At 36.6% G+C, this 25157-nt stretch overlaps 1 protein-coding gene across 10 annotated transcripts in view; it reads left to right on the top strand.

Moving 5' to 3' along the window:
- stxbp5l (syntaxin binding protein 5L) overlaps positions 1-25157 on the top strand; it is a 147649-nt gene that overhangs the window by 24826 nt on the left and 97666 nt on the right. The gene's annotated exons all lie outside the window — the stretch shown is intronic.

Below are 25157 nucleotides of genomic sequence, written 5' to 3'. Positions count from 1 at the left end.
TATAGTTTGCATTTACGTCATGTAAACAATAAAAAAGGGCCATCTACTTTGCAAAAAGCAGTGCGCTTTCGGAAGCACATACATTTTTAAAAAAAAAAGGTAAATTGCTCTAAACCGATGTTGACTGAGAGCCCAGACAGTGTTCCTTTAAATATTGTCCCAAATCTGGTGATGCTTTAATCAACTAATAGGACTTTAAGGGCGTGTTCACACTTGGTAGGTTTGCTTCAATTAAAACAAACTCTGATGCGATTGCTCTGCTAGTGCGGTTCACTTGAATAAGCGTGAACATTTCTATTCAAACCCTGGTGCGCACCAGACTGCCAAAAAGATGGGTCTCAGTCCACTTACAAACAAACTCTGGTGCGGTTCGAATGAAATATGAACGCAACACAGACCAAAAACATACAAAAAAATTTATAAATTGAATAAATGCTTTTTTTAATGAATTTTTTTAGGTTTGGTCTTAAAAATTACAGTGTGAATGCTTAGGGAACCAGGACTAAATGTATAATTTGTACCTATAGAGAACTAAACTACAACTACACACCTTAAGACTCAGTTTTGCTAAATTTTTCCACATTTAAATCCATTCCACATAATTCTGCTGATTTTCCACAAAAAAAAAAAAAAAATACTAAAATCATCTTAGAAAATGCAAAGTCTGCAGTTTCCATGTCAGAATTATTCATTTCAATACAGATATAATGAATTGTAAATTCGCCAAAGAGAAAGAGCTCACAATTTAGAAGAGAATTTAGAAGTGAAAATGTGTGATCTGATTTGCGGTGTGTGAAATTTATGAATAAATTAATCACGTTCCTTTAACCCGATCCTAGCACTTGTACAGCTCAAGTGTCTGAAGTGTTTTATGATTTGGAAACATTGCCTGCAAAAAAAATCTACTTTTAGTTTAATGTTTTAGTTTGTCCTTAATGATGACGCTATTTATTTGGTTATCACAGAGGTTTGCTTGCGATATTGAGAAAACAAAGTCTGTGTGCAGAGAGTCAGACTAAGCATGAAGTAGAGAGAAGAAATGTCCAGGAATTATGTGGCAGACAGATGAAAGGAGGGAGGGAAAGAGAGATAGTGAGCCATTTTTGCATCATAGTGAATTAGCTTTGTGCTAATTATGGACCTGTCATTACCGTAGATAACTATAGGACTGTGTTACTTAACTGTGAAAAGCATGACTCTCCCTGTCTCTCTCTCAATCTGTCTCTTCCTTTTTTTCTGATACTTTTTCTTCTACTGTTTGTGTCTTTCTGTCTGCCCTTTCATCCGCATGTATCACATGCTAATGAGACATGAAAGGAAGGGGCTTTGACTCTGTTGGGAGCCATTTCTGTGTCAGCTGAAGGTTTTGGCATGGACTATTGTGTAAAGTCACTGTCTGCACAGATTTTAGATCATCATTGTATTCTGTTGCATGACATCCACTACAAGGATCTTTGATACCTATATAATATATAATATTCTTATACTACTTTTTAGAAGTTTGGGGTCAGTAATATATATATCGAATATATATATCGAAATAAAGTCACAATCTCGAACTTCGAATTAAAAAATGGAATCGTCGATGCTGCCACGCCCCCATGTCACGTCCGGTCGGCTTGCCAAGCGGAAAAAAACACACGTGTTGAAGTGCTGCGAGTCAACCTCCTCTAACTTAGCTACAGCCAGTCAAAAGATAGCATTGCAACTGTATATGCAGGAGACCCATCGACAGAACTTGAACCCCCTCCTCTTTCCAGTGAGTTATGTTGACAACGTTCGCACACATGCAACCTTATTCGGTGGTGGAAAATTTGGGCATTTAATTAGCGTGCTAGTCTGCTAGAACCACACTACGAAATCCCAAGTAGAACGCATCTCACAGCTATGGTGATACTCTCCATGTACAATAATGTAAAGGAGAAAGTTATTGAAGGTATGAGCAGTGCACATTTACCTGTGTGGTATGTTCAACTGTTCGGAAATAGTTTAAGACATTTAATTGTTCAGTGAAGACTATGGACATGGCTGTGTTATTGTTTTTGTTTGTTTTGTTGTGAACTTGAATGTCATCTTCTGTGAAGAAGACTGCAGTTACAAAAGAGAAACTAGATGGCAGGTTATTTTGCTTAAGTTTCCAATTGACTGAAGATATAAGTTACATTATGTTGTTAATAAATGTTTTAAATTTGACAATGTATTGTGGTACATTGCGAACAAAGGTCAGATATTATATTGCATAAAAGTCTAGTCTAAATATGGCATAGCAACATGTGCTTTAAAATAAATAAATCGAGAAGTGAATCGAACCGTGACCTTAGAATCAAAAATGTAATCGAATTGAGGATTTGGAGAATCGTGACACCCCTAATATATATGTGTGTGTATATATATATATATATATATATATATATATATATATATATATATAATATTTATAACAATCTTTCATCCTGTACACATCATAATGTACTACGGCTTACTGATTGTGTTTTTTTCTGATTAAGTTTGCATTTTGTTCATTTTCCTTCCTCATTCCTCACTTTTTCTCTTTATCTTTTCCTGGGCAGAATGGTACTACTGTATATTTAGTTCTTGTTCAGAGCTCTGTATTGATTGAAAGCAGCCAAAGTTAAACATTCACACTGCACTATTGATTATCAACCTCTCTGTGCACTCACTGCATACACTGTCTGCAAATCATTTTTATAGGGGAATACTCAACGTGTGCATGGATGAGTTTGCATTTGTGCTCGTTTTAGAAAGATTTGTAAATATATTAAAATAGCGCCTCTCTTTATTGCTTAGGAAAGAAAGGCAGGTGGCAGGTGTAAAACATACGCTATCATATGTACTGTGTATAAAAATAGGCACCATGCTGATGTAAGCAAGGAGCACATTATACTGACAGGTTTTATTGATGTGTGTGTGTGTGTGTGTGTGTGTGTGTTTTGATGCAGATCTTGGCAGGATGGCAGTATGCAGGGCTGAGACTGGTGTGGCATTCACTTTACTGCAGTCAGCTAACTGCATAAGCCCCATGAATGAAGACAAATAATCAATCTCATACCAATCCCGTAAAGTCATTCTGAACTTGTGGAAAAGAAGCAATTTTACAGAACCAAACACAGATGAAAAACCCCTATTAAGATTCTGTTTTGACAAAATACATTAAAAATTTACTTTGCAAGTGAATGTGACCCCTGAACTACAGTAAGAAATCCTGACAGAATTAATCGTCACGTTGATGTAACAGTCTTAACAGATTATGCTAGTTACTTGTGTGTGTAAGTATATGCATGGTGTAGGTTTTGTTTGAACATTGTTTTAGACAAACAGCAACAAGTTATTTCCAAATTCTTCAATAATGGCACAATTATGGAATGGTACACAATATTAATTGACTAGTTTGTGAGTAGGAGAAGCACCATGCTTATTTTCATTGCCATTTAGAAAAATTGAGAACTGGATTGAGTTTGTAAACGGTTTTTAAATGCAAAATGGTAAAAAGTGTAAAAGTTTGGGGTCGTTCTCTAATGCTCACCAAGGCTGCATTTATTTGTTCAAAAATACAGTAAAAACTGTAAAATTGTGAAATTGTAGTATATTAATACAATTTAAAATTACAGTTTTCCATTTTAATATAATTGAAATGTTGGCAAAGCTGAATTTTTAGCATCGTTACTCTAGTCTTCAGTGTCACATGATCATTGAGAAATCATTCTGATATGCTGATTGGATGCTCAAGAAACACTTTTTTTCAACCAATGTTGAAAACAGTTTTGCTTTATTTTTGTGAAAACCATGATAATTTTTTCTTAGGATTCCTTGATGAATTGAAAGTGAAACAGCATTTATTTGAAATCTAATTGTTGGTATATACTATTTCTAATAAATAAGCTTTCCATTGGTGAATGGTTTGTTAGGATAGGACAATATTTGGACAATATGAAAATCTGGAATCTGGGGGTGCAAAAAAATCTAAACATTGAGAAAATCGCCTTTAAAGTCGTCCATTTATGTTCGTGATTGTGCTGCATTCACTCACAAAAATAAATGTTTTATATATTTACGGTGGGAAATTTACAAAATATCTTTATGGAACATGATCTTTACTTAATATCCTAATGGTTTTTGGCATAAAAGAAAAATCTATCATTTTGGCCCATACAATGTATTTTTGGCTATTGCCACAAATATACCCATGCTACTTGTGACTGGTTTTGTGATCCAGGGTCACAAATACAGTAATCACCTCAGATGCAGGGTGTTACACATGCTAGCACAGGCAAGCATCATTGTTTGTTACCACGACAATGACATATGCTTCTGCATTCCACACTACTACTTGTGTGTATTGAAAAGGAGCCAAGATCTCCAGAAAAGCTTGCCGGCTAGCACATAGTTGATATAATATACAGCTGTTTGTGAATGTACTGTAAAAGGTCTGCAAAGTTTCAAAGATCAAAGTGCATGACAAATAAAGTTATTGTCTCCCAAAAGAAAGAACTGTTTTCTAAACTGACTGAAACGAGTTGTCAGTAATTTCGGGTGTTGATCCTGCTGAAATCTAAGTAGGTTTGTTACAAATTTGCATATAACCAGCCTATGCTCTACACTGCCCGCAAATAACGTCGACCACTTAGAAACGCCCTGCTCATGTCGTGCTTGCGGTGGTGGTTCAAATTGATCAACTATTTCTTCTATTGTTTCATTATTGGACTCAGACTCGAATTGTTGCTGTAAAACCAATGCCATAGTTTCTGTTCATATTAGAGTAGCTGTGGACTACAACAAACGGCTGGTAGGGACTACAACGAGCTTCTTCCCGGGTTGGTGACAACACAAACCCTAAAATTTACATAAACCCTGGGAACACGCAACAAAGGGGGTGAGGCCATGTTGGGCTGCTTTAGAGATAAGGAAGAGTTGTTGTCGCTGTTTTTTACACCCAGGAAAAAAGTTTGTCCTGAAGCTAACGAACTTAGAGAGGTTCAAATTAATTTTTAAAACTGTTCCTGAACATTATAACCTCAACGTTAGTCTGTGCGCTGCACATTTTGCAGGCTATATGCACAAAAGCTTCTCCTAAAAGACGTAGCCATTCCCATTTTGTCAGGACGATCTGTTGTTTATGGATCACAACTCGTAAATATGTCTTATTGTTTGTAGTTGGGTTTTCTATTAACAGTTCCAATTATAAGCTTTATGTAGTTGCTATAATAGATGTAAACGAAGGGCAAAGTTTTGTCTCCGCATGCCTGCTAACTAACATTACAGTATTGATGTAGTGTTTACTTTAGCTTTTATAAGCTCTTGCTTTTGTAAGGCTGTTCTCTGCCCCTTAGGAAAATTATCCATGATTTTGTGATCGATAACTGTTTGTATTACCATAGTTGTCTGACAAATTTGATAAAATGGTGGATAACATCATATCTATAAGAAAAAAAAAATCCTCTTGTTCGTTAACATTGTCAGGGTCTGAATCAGGCTCGAAATGGTTTGAAATTGATGCCATCTTTAATATTTACACCTGAGTAGAGCATGCGGTTATGAAGGGGCGTGACATTTCCCGAACACGCGCTAAGCGCTGCACACTGGGCCAGCTAACCAATCACAGCACATTTCATATTTCAGAAGGAGGGGCTTCATCGGAAACGATGAAATTATGCGTTTTTTAAACAATCAAGCCTGAAAACATATTCTAGTGCATCCCAAAAACAAAATCAAGACTTTGTAAAAGGGTATAAAAGGACCCCTTTAAAATAGCATAATAGGAGCACTTTAACATCTCTAGTTCAGCATCATCTGCATGACTCATGAGTTCCCTAACAGCAACCCTGTAGCGGTCAGTTCTAATTCACTGACAATGCATGCTAAATTCTTTTCAATTGTTATAAAATTAGACAGGTGCATTGAGGGGCGACATTTGGCTTCCTTCCAAACATCGTCCTTTGACGCACAATGTATGCGTCATTCATCTTTTGTGTTTTTGTTAGGATCCGCTCTGTGACACCGGTGCACTGTGAGATGTTTTCTGTGTGATGTAGTCCTTATCGTAGCAGGAAGTGAAGAGAGGATTACTGTCCAATAGGGGACTGGAAATAGAATTCACTACCCGTGTGTGTGCACATACGTATGTTCAAAAACTAAATAATTCAATTCGATGTGCATTTCTCTGAGAGCTTGTAAGATTGTATGTGTGTGAACAGGTAATAGAATTCTCCTCTGTGATAAGCTATCGATTCTCATCAAAGCAGACTAGTGGAAATAGAGAGAGAGGAATTGGTCGTGGAGTGATGATGAATTTTGGTGAGATGGCAAAACAGAGGCGGGTGGAGTCATGTAACCTTCTGCATCATTTGTTTCCCCTTTTTCTGTTCCATTTTTATTGGAGAGGGGAGAGTGAGGGTGTGAAAGAGCAGGAACTGTTTTCATTATCAGTCAGGGCACGTTTAGAGTTCACCGCAGCCTCTGTCCAGTTAATGTCGGAATGATGGGCGAAACACACACATGCTCATCCAAACACATCTAACGCAGAGTCACAGAAACATGCACAAACACCAAGGCAATGACAGATGCCTTGTGCGTGTGGTCAGAGTGACAGTGAATAATGCTGAGATCTTAGCGCTGATGCTGATAGTTAGCACGCTGCTGCCATCTTTCCTGCTGACAATATGTCACCCTTTTTTACAGGCTCTCTTCATATTTATAACATCTTTGCTCCAGTTCTCTCAGGCATTTTTTTTGTTTTTGTTTTTTGCAGTTACACTCTTTCCTATTAATCAAATGCCTTATTAAGCTAGCAAATGGTATACAAAAAAAAAGTCAGAGTACACAGGTTTAAATCAATTTATTTTTGTAATTTTTCCATGCTGTTATAATGGGCTTTTCGGAGCTTTTCCTATTTTGAAAAACAAAAACAAAAACAAAAAAAACTCTTGGTAGTCAGTAAATGAGATACCGCTGAAGACAGACTACTGTTTATTTACTCTGCTTCTTGTAAGACACTAACGTTCCAAAGCTTATGGTCATTATTACAATTATTTTAAAGATTATTATTATAATTTTAATACTTTTATTCAGCAAGGACACATTAAATTGATCAAAAGTGACTGTAAACCCATTAATAATATTACAAAAGCTTTCTATTTCAAAAATGCTGATCTTTTAAACTTTTTATTCATCAAAAAATTCATGAAATAAAATGTATCTTAGTTTTGTTTTCAACATTGATAATAATAAGAAATGTTTATTGAGCATCAGCATATTATAATGATTTATGAAATGATGCTGGACATTGCCATCACAGGAATAAATTACATTTTAAAATATATAAAAATAAAAAAGTTGTAGTAATATTTCACTTTATTTCTGTATTTGACTATTTTGATCAAACAAATGTCGCCTTGGTGAGCATAAGAGACCAACCACAAACTTTTGAATGGTATGTTTCGGTTCTGAATGTCACAAAGATACTTGGCCAGAAAAAGCTGATCTGTGGACTAGGCTTTATGTTTATGAATGAAACCCTAACGTACAATGGCATTGTCTCAAATGGGGCACTTGATATGTATTTGCAGTCTTGCAGTGGCTTTTGTCTGTGAACTATGTCACCTGTGCACGAGAGTCAACATGTACAAACCAAAACTCCCAACTTTTACCACGTTTTATGGAGTTTTTGTCTACTTAAAGTTTGTTTTTTTGTTTTTTTGTCAGCTGAACAATTACTTTGTTAAACTACAGTAAAATCTATTGAGGACATTGTACTTCTACCCTTCACAGCCTCGTTTTCATTCCTGTCAAACATTAAACATGATGTTACTCTGACTAAGGTCTATAGGTGGTTAAAAAGTTGCAAGGAAGAGAACACCAATCTTAATTTAGTTTGCAAATATTACAATGATGTCACTGACATCATTAATATTCATCCTGTTAGCAAATCTCTGTGTTGTGGAAAACGTTGCCAAGCCATATGCCCACGATTACACACACTCAGACTGTAGCGAGGGACCCTTGCAGATAACCTAATTACATTTGATTTAAAGTGAGTTATAGTGAACGTTGCTAATTAAATTAATGAGCATTTTATGGCTGCAACGAGATGCAAGACATACACACACCTACTGTACACACAGATTATTAATTTATTTTTTCATGGCATATGTACTTTACATTGACTTCTGTTGTTTTTTTCTATTTTCTATCCCTGACCTTAATAGAAACCTTTCTGCAATTTTACATTTTCATTAAAACATCATTTAGTATGTTTATTAAGTTGTTTCCTCAAGGGACCGTTGGCTTTTCCACACAGTGAAGGTTATTTCAGTTTTTATTGTCCATCTGGGAACATTTGGTCCCACAATGTAAGCAAAACCTGACCCACACACATTTTTTTTTTGTATTTAGTTGTGGGCATTTTTCTTCTAGTTATGAATATAGGAAAAGGTTATAGAGATATTTAAAGCAGCGGACAAGAAAGGTCAATCATGTGTGATTAACGTGTGTGTTTGAGGGCTTTCATTCTTTACTTAATTAAAATAATATTTAGATTATGTTTGTGTGTCCTTGAGGCTTCTGTCCTTTCAGGCTTCAGTTAACCAGCATACAAATTGCTTCGGTGTATTATGTGTTGTGTGCTTATGTTTATGCTCATTTCTGGGTGTGTATGTGTGCGCTATGTTGATTTTTTCTCTTGATGTGCATGTAATGCATGTGAACTGCCTTCTTGACCCTGTCTCAGTTTGACAGAGTGGTGAAGTTTTGGCAGATGTTGATTGGCTGATTATTAGATGGATGGAGGGAGCGCGGGGGTGGGTTGGCGTCGAAGCAAGGATGGAGAAGAGAGATAAATGGCGTTATTCGGTCATTGTGCAGAAATGATTGCAATTAGAGTGACTGAAAGAAAGGCCTATGGGCTTAATGAGTATGGAGGTGGAGAGGTTGAAGAGCAGATCAAATAAGTGGAGGAAAAAAAACTGATTGACTGACTAACTGGCACACAAGCACATGCACACACACTCAACTCTCAAGTGTATTCACGCTGTGGCTAACATTCCTGCACTCTTACAAATAGAATAAAAGCTTCTTCAGTGGTTCATTGTAGCACCTTAGGTTCAGCTGAGAACTTCTAGATCTTCTGATCAAGAAATATTTTATACTGTATTGATTCTCATTCAGGGTACCTCAGAAAACTTCAGAGGAGGCCTCAAGATAACCTAAAATGAAAAGAAAATATATCAATTAATATATTGTTATTAATAATGAATATTAGTATTAAAACAATCTAACTTAATTTAAATGCTAAAAAAACATTTAATCAAAAATTAAATGACTGATTACTGACACCACCGTTTTAATTGTGGTTAATTAACCTATATTTACACTCCCAGTTTCTGTTAATAGAATATTATAGTTTATATATTACAGGTATAGTTATGATAATATTATATAGAGGCCTTCAAATATTGTTTTGGACAGTTTTCGGGGCTTTGAGTCAAAAAGGTTGAGAACCACTGGTATTGGGTTATAATAGTGGCCGACCAGTAGCCTATATACTGGCATATTTGGCTTTTTTTATTTATTGCATCAGCTGATAAGTGTTGGAAGCTGGACTGCTATTTTGACACAAAAATAAATCTGACTTTATTATTTTTCACAAATTTTCAAAATAACAATTACAAATTAATTTAGTAAATATTGTAGCAATGTTTAAGTGCAGGTCTTTAAATTAAATTTGTGATAATATATTGACTTTATATCAACCATAGAGTGATGCAGGTATGACGTACATTTGTAGGCCGAAACGTGGAAGCGAGTTAGCATTTTAGCACGTCCGGTTCCATCGTCCCAAAGTCAGTGTTTGTTTTTTTTTGTTGCTTTTTTAAATGGGTGAAATAAGGTCTGTGGTGGACACAAGCTCAAGATACTTTCAAGGTTTATGCTACAACATGGATACATCAGTATTACCCCATTAGTGTTTTTTTAAGCTGTTATGTGTCTTGAAAAAAGCGGTTGCTAACAAGGCTGTCGGAGACATTAAACGGCATCATGCCGAACAGATAAGTTCAGTCCCCTTTTACAGCCTCTTTATGCTTAAAGTTGTGCTCTTATAAACTTCCATAACTCAAACTTTCTGGGAAAATGTTTTTAGATAAAAACTGAAAGAGTTGTTGGAAGCTTAGTGGTGGCACCGTGGTGTTGTTTGTTTATAGTCTACCTTTTTTTCTTCTGGCGAAATTCATAAAAGTTGTGTTCATCTGTGAAAATTATCTTGATGGACAAAACGTGTACGTATCATACTTTTGTTAATTACAGAGTTTGTTTTTTAGCGATAATCCAAAAGCCTATGGAGAAATCCTATTGGGTTTTTGTAGAGGAAACCAGTGTGATGCTAACTGCCGGTTGGCCTTCAAAGTGATGTCATACCTGCACCACTCTTTTGGCCACCCTGCTCTCTAAGATTTCGGCATCGGCAATTGAAAAAAAAAACTCATATTGGTCATCCACTAGTTCTTGAGGGGACTATATGGTTCTTTGTAGTTTAAAATTTTCTTGATGTATTTTCTTGGTTTAATGGTCCAGTGTAAAGTCCAATGTATTGGTTTCAAGCACCAGGACATAGATGGTTTACTGAAGAACTACAGCATAAAACGCTCAATAAAGCATCAAAAGGTTCTCATAAGGTGCGGTTAAACTGTAAAACCCTATGTGGTTGGTATAGTACCTTTGTATATAGTGTAAGAGTCGTATGAACCTCTATTATGAAACTTTTATGATGTAAGTCAGAAAAAGTAAATGATGGGGGTTAATGAGGGTGAACATGCGAAACATTCTGTCCTCCTCACAGATACAAATATGGCCCCATGAGATTCAGGGACACAGATCAAATCTCACACACGTGGGCCTGTGCTCAATCGATATCCTCAGAAGTCAAGGCCTCCCTGATTGCCTTTCAGGTGTTCCAGATGAATGCAGGAATAGATGGAGCAATAGAAAGAGAAGACATATCTGTGTACAGAATGTTATTAAGACCAAGAAGAATGATTTGTGTTCTCCAGCACTAAACTTTTGAAAAATATTTGAGAAAAAAGGATAACTGGAATATTTGAAAGATAAAAATAGAGAGGAGGGAGATGGAATAAAGAGAAAGAGATGGATGGATGAATGAGGAGGACTGATTTGATGGGCCCCTGGACTGTCTGTGTGTGAACATTTATTCTCCCTGTATATCAGGAATGCTGCATTAAAGGTATAGTTAACCCCAAAATAAGTGAGACAGCAATCAGTATTTTTAAAGCAATAATTCAATGGACTAACAGACCTAGATTATAACAATGTAGCATTTAAACATTAATTTTACTACAAATGGCCTCGGCGTACATATTACGTTGTAACTGTCTGCTTTTGTTGTTTCGAAATTAACAGTTTTATGTTTCCTGAAAGAAAGTAAGTCATTCAGATCTGGAACAAGAGGTTTAGGAAATGACTGAATATTAATATTCGTGGTAGTTCTATCACAATTACTTTGAATCATATTCAAGAACCATATAGCGCACATACAGAATGCATGCATACACAAATACATATGCTTTTACCTGAAAGAAAATGCTGATTTCTGTCATATGCATTTGCCATTCCCACAGCAGCAGAGCAGAAGGTGGTTATTTTATCTAAAATGAGGGTTGCTGCGACAAAAAAAGAAAAAACTCTAGCACTGAGCTATTATCCATTGTCCCTTTTCCCCATTTAATTTTTTTTTGCAATCAGTTCTCTGTTCTTCTATTATTGTCATCATTGTAATTAGTTATTGCCCTTGAACGAGGGACATGCCTGTCATTTAAATATGCTTGGCCTTTTAGATAATGTTAGATTTTGATTCCTGAGCTGATTAGAGTGGAAAGAGTGCTTGTGAAAGATTGATAGGTGTGTTCTGTTGGGAATTGTGACATGACTTTCATTCCACAAAGTTTCACTAGCAGCCAGCAGACAGAGCGAGATTGAGGAAAACAAACAGACAGAAAAAGAGAGAGAAACTAACGTTTACAATTATTGCCACATTTAGTCATTATTTTGAGTTTATAAAAAATACTTTTCTAATGTATTTTGTTAAATTTGTAGATTATTTTATTTTATTAACTTGTTTGCAATTAGCTTATGTTGTTTCTGCTGTCATAAAATGTGATGATTTAGATGTTTAAACATACAGCTTAGAATTTATGCATGCCATTTGGAAAAAATAATGAACGTTTCACCAGTTGTTCACAAAAAAAAAACAGACGGTCTTGATCCAAACTCACCCTATTAGTTAAGCCAGATGTTGACATGTAAGAGCTCTCAAACAATCTAAGAAATTCTTTTGAAATGCCACAGAGCCACAGTGTTTACACTCTTCTGGAAGTCAACTTTGATAGGTCCTGGTTGTCTCTGCTTGTATTGCTGAGGTAAAATAAATAGTGGAATGTCAGAGAAAATTACACACTTAACCTGTAAGTAACAGTAGTGCACACCATCATCATATTCTGTATTAACACTATTCTTGAATGTTGCGGCGTGTTTTTCTGACCGTATTGACTGTTTCGCCTCTTTCTGTTTGAACCGAAGTGAATGAAGTACATTCCTGAAGCTGTAGCTTCACAATCTCCTGATAGCTTTACATAAGACACATCTCTTACATTTAGAACACAGGTCAGTGTGTGTATGTGTGTGTGTTGGAGTGTGGGTGTATGAGTGTGTTTAAATCAAGATTATTCATCAGCCCACATTGTGACTCACCACTTGTCATCCGACCAGCTCATGTTCCACAAAGAGAGAGAGCGAGAGAGTAGATCCCAGATCCTCTTTTAGTATGTGTGTGTGTGTGTGTGTTTTGGCTTACTGCAGTGGTTCTAAACTGGTTTTTCTTCCAGCTCCTGATTTTACACTGGACATCATCATATTTGTCTTTGTTGAGTTGTGATCCTTAATTTAATGTCGTCTGTAGTTTCTTTAATTTTCCTTTATGGTTTTTGAGGATGAGGGAATGCCATGAAAATGTTTGCCATCTGCCCAGTTTAGCTTAAGTTCATTTAATTTTTGACGAACAAACTGAATGAACTGTTCATGAACATCTTGTTCCCACAGTTCCTTTAATTCTATTACAAACTAGATGCATTTTCCATTCCTTTTTTCATGAACTAGATGCCTTGTTCGTTCAGTTCATTCACAAACAAAAATACCTTGTCCATTGAGTTTGTTCACGAATGAGATGTATTGTTTGTTTAGTCTGTTCATGATAAGATGTCTTGTTTCTTGAACGAAATGCCTCATGTTCATTCCGGAAAACATTCTGAGTACATGAAAGCATCCGAGTACGATATGTTCAAAAGCACTGAATTAGCTTTAAATTATTTTGAATTTCCATTAAAGGTGCCCTAAGCGATGTCACGCGTTTTTTAGGCTGAAACATTTTTTGTCACATACAGCAAACATCTCCTCACTATCCGCTAGCTGCCTGTCCCCTGAACACACTGTAAAAAAACACGGTCTCTTTAGACAACCCAGGCTCCACAAATGGCAACAAAAACAAATTGGCCCAGCCTGGACCACGAAACATAACAAACAGTGTTCCAGCCAATAACCGACAAGAATGGTTTGGGGGTGGGGGTTGGGGGGTTAGTGCGCGTGCACATGAAGGGGGGTGTGGGGAGTGGAGGAGAGAGAAGCATGAAGAGGGAAGTTAGCTAGAGGAGAGATGTCCTAGACAACGACTAACGTTAGAATTATATTCTCTTGAATTTTGATATGGCCGACACACGACCAAAGAGACGATGTTCCGATGAACAAATAGCAAAGAAGAGGGAAAAGGAGAAGGAACGCGCGAAGTTCCGAATTTACATTGGGGGAGGAGACGGGATGAGGAGGAGGGAGGGTCGAGCCCGTTTTGATTGACAATACTTCGAACGTCAACAAGAAGTGACGTCACCCAACATCGCTTAGAGCACCTTTAATGAACTCAAAACGCTCCAGCTTTTGACATGTTGACGTATATATTATGATTCAAATCATTTCAGCAGTGATGTCAGCTGCAGACAAAACCACCGATGATGGTAATTGGGGTTGTTTTCGGTGGCAACAACATGATGATTGCTGCACTCTCTCTTTTTGCTGTCAAAAACCCGTGCATTTACGGACACATTTGTGTTTGTGTGTGTGGGCGTGTAGGCGTGTGTGTTTGTTTGTGTGCATGCCACAGAGAACTACACATTTGTATGGGCTGATTTTTTTTGTGTTTATGTATTGGCTAAATTATGAAAATGTGTTTGCCAATCCTGTAAATGGGTGGAAGTGAAAACAGAGGGAAATGGCCACAGATGAGTAAAAGCAGATATACTGCATGTGCCCTCTGAGAGCAGTTCAGAGAAAACAACCGTATAGAGCTGTTGGCCCAACCTCTCTGTTTGCTGTCTGCTTGACAGACTTTTGATTGTGGGACAGTTGCTTAGACTGACAGATAGATCTGGGCAAATTTGTATCTCAAAATGTTTCAGCCTTTTCACAATGTGCATTATATGCCTTTATATCTATATATTTACTCAGGTATGGCTTGAAAGGGTGGTTTCAACACTGAAGACTGGAGTCACATGGAATAAATTAGATTTAAAAAAAATATTCAAATAGAAATACAATTATTTTAAATTGTAATAATATTTCATAATATTAGTGTTTTTCTGTATTTGTGATCAAATAAATGCAGATTTGGTAAACATAAGAGCCTTTCAAAAAAAAATTAAAGTAATTTTCTGTTTTTGGTAATGTACTACAAATTTATTTATATTCAACATTCATCTCAACTCATTCTCAACTGATTATTTTTTCACTGAGCTTCCTGGAACAGCCTTCTTGTCATTAGCATAGCATATAAGTGCATCTTACTAGTTTTTGGATATACTGTTTTCAGAGCTTACAGGCTTTTACAAGCACAGGTTCTGTATATCGGACAACCACACACACACACACACACACCCTTGTGTAACTGCAGATTTGTGTAATGCATTCATTGGTGTGTGATTGCTTGTGCATTGAAGATAGATAACTCTTACTATGCCCCCGATGCTGTAAAAGGCTTTGGGCTACAAAATCAATATCTCCTTGAGAGAGAGAGAGAGAGAGAGAGAGAGAGAGAGAGAGAGAGAGAGAGAGAGAGAGAGAGATGTGGTACCATGAGTGAAGTGGTAATGGGAAGGGTCCTGCCAACTAGCTGCATCAATGTGAGTATGTGTGAAAAAGAGAGAATCAGAGATAGAGAGAGAGGATTGGTAGGATGCTGTATTAGCTGCACTTTATTCTTTGGAGCAGAAAATGTAGGCAGGGGCTTGTTTGCCTCCTGCAGGGAATTATCCACATAAAACACAAGACCTTGAGCACTGTGTGCGAATGATGGACAGTTATGAGCAAAAGGACAGCAGACCTCTGCATAACCTTACGCACAGCTCTGTGCAAGAAATATTCAGAAGCATTTCATTGAGAAGCGTGCTGTACTAGACTAATCCCAGTATTAGAGAAATATAGTGGGGTCATCCACGGACCCAGAGAGATTACATGAGTACGGTAAACTAGGTGTGGGATTTAAGGCTATTGGAATGTACTTGGCATTTGAGCTCATAGCGGCAGCATTCAGGCTGGATTTATTCGATTGTCTTGCGACCCGTAACATCTCTGGTAGTGCCACAGAGCTGCTGACCGTGATGCTGATTCACTGTCTGTGCGAGAAGACACTGTATCTGTCAGCTGAGTTCAATGGTCTTGCTTTACCTCCTGCTGTTGGCATGTGAGAGGAACATAATTAGCACTGTTGGACATACTTTAAAGCAATGGTGTAACCAAAATAGTGCACGAATTTTTAAAAACTACTTATATGACTTTCATGCAGCGGTGTACAGTACTGGAGTATTTGTACTAAAAGGAAAAAAATAATGCTTTTTATGGTAACACTTTAGACTATAGGGGACACATATTCACTATTAATTAGTAGTTCCCCCAATAAACTCTTAATTACTGCTTATTGATAGTAAGTAATGGGGTAGGAGGGTTAAGGGATCTAGAATATGGTCATGCAGTAAAAGGCACGTTAAGTACTAATAAACAGCCAATATACTTGTAATACGCATGCTAATAAGCTACTAGTTAATATTGAATACGTGTTACCTTTTTATTAGCTCTAAAGTAAAAGGTACATATTTCACCATAATCATCAAAACTGAACATTATATTTATTTATTTATCACATAATATGTCAATAATAACAATTATTATTATTATATATTTAAGTTAAAATGAATTGAATTATTAGATTTTTTTTTTGTTATTATTAATAATATAAATTTATTTTGAAATAGCCTAATTTCATTTATTTACTTATCAAGTTAACAAGTTAACATAATTATATATTACTTATGCATTTATTTATTTAACAAGTTATCAATATAACAAATTATTCTGCCAGTGAAATCAATTTCAATAATTGCAACTTTGGTAATTTTTACCTGAAGTGGTGCATAACCCGATTAAGTATCGGGTGCATACCGATTTTACAAGTTGCATTAACGTTACATCAATTAGAACATTTCTACGGTGTCGTCATTTCATCATCCCATTTCCAAAGATAAATGTTTTCTTTTACTTGAACTACTTAAGGGCAATTAATACAGAAACTTTTAAAGTATATTTTGCCTTGATACTGTACTTTTAATTGAGTACATTTTGACATGGTACCCATGCTTAGAACAGTATGTACTGACTATGGAAGAAAGACTGTTGTATGAGTTTAGAAAGACATGAGGGTAAATGTAAATGATGACAAAACACACATTTCTTAATTATGAACCATTCCTTTAACAATGATGAATGACTTTCCCACAACTATTATTGTGTATTCGTCAAAATGTGACAATGTGTCTCATTCTGTTTTTGTCATTCAGTGTCGTTAAAGTCTGTAGTTGAACACAAATACACATTCCATGTCCCTCACATCTAACGAAACAGCAAAGACAATAAGATGGAGTCGCTGGAGAAAGGTCTTACAGGAAGAAGTAATTCATTAGTGATTTAACATAACAGAAACAATGCAGTGACACAGATGATTGTTCCGATATCGCCTCTGTGGGGCTAAAGCAATAAGATCTCATTTCATGTGAGATTAAGTTTTTCATTTTGCAGATGAATGCTCTGTTGTGTTATTATGTGTTGTCAAATGCCATTCATCATTACAAAGGAAATGAAGTGATTTATGAGAAGAGGGTTGTTATATGTTGAATATTCATGTATTGTTTGGCATTGTTATTAGTATGCATATGAGCAGACCTCACATTAATATTTGCAGTGTCGTAATGTTCAGCTCAGCTGTGCACAGCACATGCACATGCACCAAAACCTCAGGTTAATGTCAGATCAGAGAGAGAGAGAGAGAGAGAGAGAGAGAGAGAGAGAGAGAGAGAGAGAGAGAGAGAGAGAGAGAGAGAGAGAGATGCATATTCATATTTTTCAGCAAGATTTGGAAAACAACATAATGAAGTGGCCACTTTACTTTCAGAAGAGTAGGAACACTTATATTTAATTTTCTCTTCATCATCTTTTCTCTTTCTTTTCTCTTTGTCTTATTCTGTTCATCTGTAACTCACTTTTTTCACTCCCTCAGCTGTTGTATTAGAAACACCCTCGCAGCAGCATATATTTTTTTTAAATGTAATTTACTGACAAGGTAATATAACAATATATATATATAGCATTATAAATGTGTATTTTTTTTTTTTTTTACAAATGAAAATATGAGAAAACTTTATTAGATTTGCGATTTTGATAACTATGGAACTTTCTTCATTTATATTTCATTTTCTCTTTATCATAATTTGTCTTTTGTTCTTATTCTTGTCTTATTCTGTTCTCTTTTTAAGACCTTTTCATGTTATAATTAGAGCTGCCAAGTTTTATTTTTATTTTATTACATAGGCCTACATTAAAAAATTCACCATTTATACTGACTGCTGCAGCAACAATATTTGATACATATACTTTTTTTTTTAAAACATTTTTAAAAAGGGTCTAATATTATTGTAAGAAATATTATTATTAATAAATAAAATAATAAAATAGATTAATAATATAATACCATTGTATTTCAATATTATTAATTATACTGTATTAAATTATTATTGTTGTCGTTGTAATTCTTCTACATTTCAGCATCCAAAATCATGAGATGAATGATGCATTGAGAGTTCTATTGGCAGTCATAAATTATTCTTTTACATTTGTTACCGTGTCTGTTTTCTTTAGATGCTTCCTTTCCTTGGTCCTTTGGCTTGTCATAGTGACTGAGTTTACGGCATGTCTGTCTGTCTCCTCGCATCACATCTCTCTATCTCCAGATGTGCACTGACCCCTTTGTGTGTGTTTATTAGCGTACAAACAGACAACAGTAGGAACAGTGACTGAACTGGTGAATTCTGATCCAATTAGTGGGAGATTTGTTGAGTCAACCGTATTTCAAAGCAAGTAATCTGATCTGCCGTTTCACTGAAAAACAGCAGCAACAACAACTAAACAATTTAGTATAATGTAAATGATGTATTTATTCAACAGCTCTTTGAACAAGAAGTTAATGACTTTAAAATAAGTCATGTGTTTGGAGTGAGTAAAAAGGATTTTCATTTTTGGCTGAACTCTTCCTTAATGAAATGCTTTTTAATCTCTTTCCCTTCTTTTTCTTTGTATCCCTCCCTAAACTCTAAATCCCTCTCTCTTTAGAGTTTACACATATTTCTCTTTTTCCTTTAGGCATTTCTTGGATATCCCAGAAACCATTTTCTGCTGGCTTGCAGGGGAAGTAATTGATTTTAGAGCAGATGGAACAAATAGTTAATTTTGAGCAGGATTCTCGCACTAGCCCCAAAGAGAGAACCAGTGAGAGATAAAGAGTGAATTGAGAAGGAGTGTGAAAAACTCAATTATGTTCACAGCTTCATCTCTGTTCTGCTGACCCTCATCTACACGCATCATATGAGCCCAGCGTACCATACTGTGGTCGTGCCAATAGGATCATTATCAAATCACACATGTCCCCGTAGGACTCATCTGATCGCTTGAAATTTGGCAAAACTTCCCTTTTGTTTCTCCCACTCGTCCTGTCATCCTTTCTGGTTTTCCTTTGTCCTTTTTATAGGGTGGAGTGATGGCACCCCACTCTAGGCTAATTGCAGCCTTTTTCTTTCTGTCCCAAACTGAGTGACACAGTAAGCATGCCCTGAAACCATCACCTTCTGGGATGATCAGCTCTGTGAGACAGTGAGACAGAGAGATAGTGAAAATAGTTTAGACATTATATGCTAATGGAGTGACAGTGATCCGGAAGGCCTGTGTCTGGGACACGCAGGTGTGTTCACGCCAAGATAAGTGCTAAAATAAGAGGAGAAAAGAAAATAGAGTCAAATAAGGACAGATGAAAAGGAACTTACAGGAAATATTGATTTATTGATTTTTAACACCCACTGTATGATACAATGTCCTTACTTGGAGCGATGCAATAAGTGACATGTTTCTAATTCTGAAATGTTTTGCTGGGTAGCTCCAGGCATTCTGAAATGAGCACAACAATTAGTCTTGATTTATCACAACTTGTGTGCTTTTTCGGGGTGAGTCGGTGTGAACTGCGGCGCTAATAGAGTCTCTCGAATGCGCACATCGAGTAGCCATGCACAGGCCAACGGCCAAGGTCAGGATATTCGTTAAATAATGCATTATATTTCGGTTTGTTTATTAAACAAACCCCATCGTATACCCCCAGAACACCTGGAATATACAATCTGTGTAGCATCGGACCATTCTGTGATACTTTTGCATCTTTCTATATCAAATATCAAAACTGTTTAAAAATTTATTTCTAAACCCACTTTAAACATTTCTCTTCATGAGCTTTGGTAAGAGGTGGCAGAAATACAACTTTACACACAACTGCCAGCCTGCATGGAGAGGTTCTTGAGACGAAATAGCAGATTATATGACGGAATTTGATAGTGGAAAGACCGAAGCCGTCTCAAGAGCGCAAACGTAACTGCTCGTGGGCGAGGTAAAAGTGTGCAAGCAGACCATCTACGGGACAAGCCGGATTCCACCATATCTTAATGTACACAATAATAATATTTTACATTGTAATCCTTTTATTTAAAATATTTGGCATGCTTGTGTGCTGCTGTGCGTCCCTGTGTGTGTAATAAGCAGAGTGTACGCGCGTTGGACACGCCTATAGGCGCACATTACTAACGCGCTCTTTAAATAACAAAAAAAAATATTGTGCCATTGATTTTAGACCAGGTTTCAGTTGGTCAATGGCGCAGTCTATTTCTGTTGCCTCAAAATAGCAACGTGCCAACTATGTGCCAGAACACACCTCGTTTTCAGACCAGCACGCCCATGGGCGCACAAATGGGCGCAAATGCATTTGCTATTTGAACAACGTGGCGCAGGACGTGAAAATGATAACTGCGTCGGACTGAAACTAGCAAAAAACACTTGCATTGTGCCGGGTTTAAGATAGGGCCCTTTATCTAACCGGGTTCTTCTGTGCTTTAAATCACTCACAAATCGTTTGACAGTTTGATAATCTCTATTCAGTTTTCACAAAATATTAATTGTTTTCATGGCTTTTGCAAGACATTGCACCATTGCACCATTTCATGTTTTTCATCTTCAGAAAGATCTTTCTTCCTCACCATATTGCATGAGAACTGTGACTTGCTTAAAAATGTGGAAGAACCTCTTTAAGTAGGGTTTGCATTTACCTACTGTAAGTAGACCTGGCAAACTATTTAACAAACCTGTCTGAGATTGATGCCAGTTGTCTAAAAAGATATGAGAAATAAAAGAAACACTATCTTTGAAAAACAAAAATCACTTGCATAATAATATAGAACACAGTGTATATTTCTAAACTCTCAAACAATTTCAATATGTTTGCATATATTTGAATAAATGAAATTATTAAAATGTACATTATTTATATTATTGCAGTTAATTCAAATAAGAATGCAGAGAAATATACTTTTTAAATTTTCCAAAGAAATTGTCGGTGATTCTTATCAGTCAATTGAGCTAAAGTGTTCTAGGGTGTTGCTACGTGCTTGGCGTTTGTAACTAAGGTTATCAGATTTATTTCGTAATATTATATTGAAGTAAGTAGTCGTACTCGTATTCAGAAATATTGTCAATATTTATTGCACTGACAAAATCGGATGCACAAAACTTGAACTAAATTGATCAGATTAATGACACCATTGTATTTAAAAAATAGATTTCCAGTAACCTTGAAGCAAGGTGTTATCAATCATGTTGTCAATGCTGTCAAATGCTTTTACCATAGAAACTGGAATCATGGCCAAAGAGCTCAACAGTGACATCCCAATCCCATAAATCATTGGGAATAACATAGAGGAACTCTTCCTAAACTCTCAAACAACTTTGTTTGAATATGTCTAAATCTATTTGAGTAAACATTATTATTATTATTAATTTTATATTCATTCAAATGTGTTCTACTCATCCTTATTGACAATAGTTTTATATTGTTTATATATTTATACACGGTACACTTGTACTTTTGACTTTTTTTCTCATTGTCATACACTTGTTTATCTTCAAATCAAATGTTTTAATGTGATTTAAGTCAGAACTAGTTATTTTGGTTCAGGACTTTAAACTTTTTATTGAAGAATTCTTTAAATGCCTATGGAGAAAATGAATGGGGGAAAAGTGAAAGAGGTCAGTGCAGTCTATTAAACATAAATTTCAGAAACTATTGGATGTCACATTGTGCCACAAGAAAAAATACACCGAAAAATTACGTGACACTGCAAATTACAGTTATTCTCCAGTGTAGATGTTTTCATTGACATTTGTACATGTTTGGAAAGTGGGCAACATATATTTTTTATTTTTTTTTATTTTTACATGCTCTAGAGTATTGAGGCTGACAAGCCAATAATAATTTGCTCAAAGGTTATTGATCACTCTTGGACACCCCTGACCCCTCCCCCATTTCCTCCTTCTCTCTTCATCGCTTGACTTTCATTGGCTCGTCCCCTTAAGCGCAATCATCCTGCCTTCATTTAATCTTGTCCTCATTAAATTGAGCGTGGTGAACAACACTGCTATTTACTGCCCTGTCAAGCACCGGTTCCCTAAAACATGTGGCCTGGGGCAGACAAGAGACAGATACAATGCAAGGAAGTAGAAGTGGGAGGTATAAGGGAAGGAGTGAGAGACAGAAGGGGTTTTTCTCTACTGTTATTATGGTGATCGATTTGGTCTTTAATTTGTCACCCCAATGCAGCTGCCGTACTGTCCGTTGTCACGGGAACAAGCCATTCTGCCCCTGAGGGTAATTAAGACAGTACAGGACGAAACATGCTGGAAAACAAAGATGGTCAAAACAAGAGATGTAATATGGAAAAATAGAACAAGATGAGCTAGAGCACAGAACTGATGTACACAGAGACAAATTAATTAATGAATTAATGAATTAATGAATTATGCTTATTGGTGCAAATAGTGAAATATGCTAACATGTCCTGATTTTGCCAAGTTGGACGCATTCCTGGGTCAGCATATTTTGTTGATCCTGGAACAACATTCCTGTCTGAAAATTGAGTCCTAACCCTAACTCTACCCCTAAACCTAACCCTACCGATAACTTATCCCTAAAATAAAAGGGAAATGAGCACTTAACCCTGATTGTAGCCTAGACTTGATATAAACTGTAAACTTCAAAACCCTCAAATCTGATTGGTTGAATGGAATGTTATTCCAGGATCAATAAAGATGTTGTTCCAGGAACATTTTGTATTTGGCGAACTCGGGTTCTGGTTAAAGCTAGGATGTTCTAGGTGTTTTCTAAGGTGTTGCTATGTGCTTGTTAGGATGTTCTGGGTGATTTCTAAGGTGTTGCTATGTGCTTGTTGTGGTGTTCTAGGGTGTTTGATAGCTCACCCAAAAATAAAAATTCTGTCATCATTTAATATCTCTCTCATTGACTTTCTCTCTTCTGTGGAACATAAAAAAATGTCTGAACAAAACAAACAATGTTGTCCAAACAATGAATGTCAAGGGGTACAAAATAACACTGGGGTACAACATATCTTCTTTTGTATTTCTGAGAAGAAAGAGTCGAGTACAAGATTTGCCAGAGATTTGTCTGTGTATTTTGAATAGCCAGTAAATCATTTCATTTATAAAAATGTTGCAATTCCCAGTGTCTTCAGCTTATATCTTTGTTTCCCCAAAAATGAAGATTGTGTTTGTTCATTGCTTTATTTGTAAATTGTTTTCACAATATTCCAATTTCTTGCATAAAATATAATAATATTGTATATACTGTATAGTACACTACCACACAAAGGTTGTAAAAAAGAAGTATCTTTCCCCCAACATGGCACCAGTTAAAACAGTAATAATATTAATATTTTTCTGTAAATTGTCATACCTTTTTATATAAAGGTTTTTGTCACTTTTGACCAATTTAATGCATCCTTGCTGAATTAGACTATTAATTTCTTTTAAAAATAATGATATTACTAACCCCAAACTTTTGAGTGTTGGTGTAGTAATAATTTGGATTTTTACATAATCACATTATTGTCGCTTTATGGCTTGGCTCCCTCCTTCAATGTAACTCCGTGGGACTTTTTTCGCCCATTTTCCAGGAAAAAAGTTCTAGTACACCTCTTCTGAACAAACTGCTTATTTTTAGGTATTATTCATGTCTGTAGCACAGGATGAGTTACATTAAGCATGTTAAAAGTATAGACACAATAACAGTGAGACTTGCTGCAGCAGGCACCACTAGTAACAGTTAAAATGAATATCCACAATATAATAGAACAGGCCTAAAACGTAATGCATAATCACCATAGACCTGTTATGTCTGTCAGTCATGTGCATTAGAGAAGGCAAAAAAAATTGAACAATAGAGAAGAGCATGCCTATCTCCGATAACTGGCAGTCATCATGGGCCGCAGTATGCAAATTGCCTCTCGCCCTTTATTCTAATTGTCAGACATTCGGTGTGAAAGGAACCATAAAATGTCACCCTGCAAAAATGCAATAGAAGACCAATCGAATGTGTCGCCCTGGGTCAGCAGTCCTATCTGGGCGAGACAGAGCTTTTTTCCCACTGATACTGGAACAGCTGGAGGATCTTCTATCAATAACCGGCTGCCAGCTCCCTCCGTTCTGTAACGCACACCTGTGTCCTCCTATTGTCTATATTATTGAAGACCTACATAAGCTGTGCTCCGTCAGGGTCACGTGTCTCCATTCGCACTCTCGCATTCTCATGCGCACCGTCTGGCAGATGTGTGCGGCGCAGCCAGAGGGTTTTCAGCGGTGGATGAGGTCATTTGTCAGAGCAGGTTTGGGTGCGAGCATTAACACCTGGATCCTCTGGCTCGGCAGAATGTGCGCAGCTTAATGAGGGATCATAATTAAAAGCGATAGCCAGTATGCCGCCAGCCCCGGCTCGATGCTGCCAACTCGAATCGGCAGAAATGCGCAGTAAACGACACAGTCCAGAAAAATCATGTTACCTGCTGACATTTCGTAAGCCGAATGCCTCAGCTGAGATCATCATAACCGCTCTTGCCCCTTTCATTGAAAGTTCTTTTAAAAGAGCTTTAGCTTGGGATCTGGCATGAGGAACATGCCCAGGGTGCCAACATCCTCATCTGCACAATTATTCTTACCCGGCAAATCACAATGAAAGGCTCACATTAAAAGAGAAAAACATTCAAAGAATCAGGCTGACAGCTTCCCACACACCCTCATTTTCACTCTGCCCTTGAGCCTGTGAGTCTGGATGCCAAACCGAATGTCCTTGAGTTAAAAACATCACCCCTCGCTGAATAATTCACAGTATAGTGGGGAGAAGATATGAGAAAGATTGCTTATTCACAATCAATTAATCAGAGTGGATTTACTGGAAGTCGGCTGGCCACATCCGTATAAGTATTAATGTTTTACATACAAGGTCAATAGACTCTGATGTGCTGATGTTGTTAAAGGGTTTCGCACATGTACAAATCTTGAATATTTATGGCTGTTGCTCTTTTTAAATACTTACTGCTGCAGTAACC

Source organism: Leuciscus leuciscus (genome assembly GCF_965113295.1).
Source record: "Leuciscus leuciscus genome assembly, chromosome: 7".
In the NCBI taxonomy this organism is placed as follows: Eukaryota; Metazoa; Chordata; class Actinopteri; order Cypriniformes; family Leuciscidae; genus Leuciscus; species Leuciscus leuciscus.
The sequence above is the reverse complement of the archived record's forward strand: the minus strand, read 5'-3'. Positions and strand labels throughout refer to the sequence as shown.